This window comes from Lepidothrix coronata, unplaced genomic scaffold, assembly GCF_001604755.1.
Source record: "Lepidothrix coronata isolate B3197 unplaced genomic scaffold, Lepidothrix_coronata-1.0 Scaffold119, whole genome shotgun sequence".
In the NCBI taxonomy this organism is placed as follows: Eukaryota; Metazoa; Chordata; class Aves; order Passeriformes; family Pipridae; genus Lepidothrix; species Lepidothrix coronata.
The window spans coordinates 1,403,460-1,405,779 of NW_016690299.1; the positions used below are offsets into that span (position 1 = coordinate 1,403,460).

General features: G+C 48.4%; 1 protein-coding gene across 1 annotated transcript in view; it reads right to left on the bottom strand.

Moving 5' to 3' along the window:
• Positions 1-2,320, bottom strand: part of MDGA2 (MAM domain containing glycosylphosphatidylinositol anchor 2) — a 306,141-nt gene that overhangs the window by 228,178 nt on the left and 75,643 nt on the right. The window lies entirely within an intron of this gene.

The following is a 2,320-nucleotide window of genomic DNA, read 5'->3' on the forward strand; positions in this document are numbered from 1 at the left end:
CATGGGCAGGGGCACCTTCCACTGGATCAGGGATGCCAACCTGGCCTTGGACACTTCCAGGGATCCAGGGGCAGCCACAGCTTCTCTGGGAATTCTATCCCAGCCCCTCCCCATCCTCCCAACCAGGAATTCCTTCCTAATATCCCATCTAAATCTACTCTTTTCCAGCTCAAAGCCACTCCCTGTGTCCTGTCCCTCCGTGCCTTGTCCCAAGTCCCTCCCCAGGCAATTCCATTTGGGAGTCCCTGGGACACCAAGGCTCTGGTTTCCTACGAAAGTTGGAAAAGGGAATATTCCTGAAAACACTGGAACTCGATTTCCCCTTTGCTCTGACAATTCAACCCCTCCCAACTTCCTTTCCATTTAATTTATTTTATTTATCCTCAATTTATTAGCTTTAATTTATCCTTAAACGTTTCTCCTGCTTTCTTTAGCAGGACATGGATGAGTGAGGAAGCAAAGCTGAGCTCCTCAGAGATGAACTGAAAAGACCTACACGAGGCAGGGAAGACCCAAAACAACCCCATTGAAATTCCAGCCTCTCCTAATCAGGGAATTGTTTAGGTTGGAAAAGCCCTCTGAGACCATTGAGTCCAAACATCCCCCAGCACTTGCCAAGGCCACCACTGAGCCACCTCCCCAAGTGCCACATCCACTGTAAATCCACCATTCCATGTGGGAATCTTCCCTCACACCCAACCTGACCCTCCCCTGGCACAACTTGAGACCGTTTCCTTGTCCTGTCCCTCATTCCCTGAGAGAAAAACCCAATCCCACCCGGCTCCCCTTTCCTATCAGGGAGCTGCAGAGAGCAAAGGACATCCCAGAAATCCCCTTTTTCCAGCTGGACACACATTCCTGGTGCTGCCTCTGCCTCTTCCTCCCTCAGCTGAGCCCGAGATGTCCCTGCAAGAGCATCTCCTCTGCAAAAAAAGGGCTCCCAGCACTTCCCCCATCCCGGGTCACCGTCGTGTGTCCCCACCAAGGCAAAGAATTAAGGAATCATTCCCTCTCTTCCCTGGCAGGAATTTATTTCCTGACTTAACTCTTGCTCTTTCTTTTACCCGTCGAAAAATCACTTAATTCAATTTGAGGGCACGAGCTGCTCTTTTTTGTATTCTAAGGACACCTCTGATAACAAGATTTATGGATTTTGCCTGGATTTATGGATTTTTTTACTCTCCCAAAAGGAATCTGAGGGCAATGTGGGTACCCTCGCTTCAATCAGCAGCACACATGGGACACACTCGTAGCAAAAGTCTCTCTCTTGATCTTGGAAATAAAAATTGAATCGCCTGGAATATCAGCACTGAGAAAACATCCCTCCAGGATGGGACTTCCAGGCAGGAATTCTGAGGAGGGGGCAAGTTCAGGGGGTTTTTCTGTCTGTTTTTAAAGTGGGTCCTGGTTGGAAGTGCTAAAAAAAAAAAAGTCATTGAGAGGCAGAGACTTGAAATTCTTGACAGCCTTAAACTGGGAATTTTCTGGCTTTCGGTGCTCGAATAGTGGCCTCTGAGATTGGTGCTCCCAAATTTCCCAGCCAGCTTCTTCCAGGAAGACAGGGAATGACACTGGTTCATTCACAACACCCTTACAAACCACAAATAGGACATTTCCCAGCGTTTTCCCACCGATCCAGGGGGAATTTTAGAGATGAGAGTAAAGGGAACCCTTCCTACACGACACCTCCCTCCTCAAAGAGCTCTCGGAGCAGTTTTGCAACCCACAGACTGCAAGGCAGTGGGTTCAAGGGATCTTCTAAAATAAGGAAAGGAATATGATCTACAAAGGGAGGGCTTAATTGAAGCGACACTTTGTTGTTCCTGGCACCACCAACCAGCTGCCGGTGCCAGACCCTGTTCCAACACCATTCCAGGCTGGCAGTAAACACGTCTCACTTGTTTGGCTGCTCAGATATACTCAAATACACTCAAATAGAACAGTAAATAACTTGAATTTCCCCCCCCCAACTAAGATGGCAGAGCTCAAAAATTAAAAAAAAAAAACCCGCTCAAAAATTGCTTTTTCCAAAGGAATCCTGACTTCTGAACCACCTGATGCAAAATGTCTTTCAGAGGTGGATTTTTAACCCTCAGAAGTGGATTTTTAACCCGGGAAACGCCGGGCCCAAGGTCATGATGAGGGGCACTGAGGGGATGGATCCATCCCTAAGGAAAGGGGACACGGATAGAGAGAGAGAGAGGATGAGAGGAAACAGCCTTGAGTTGTGCCAGAGGAGGTTTAGATGGGATATTGGGAAGGAATTCCTGGCTGGGAGGGTGGGGAGGCCCGGGAAAAGAATTCCCAGAGAAGCTGTGGC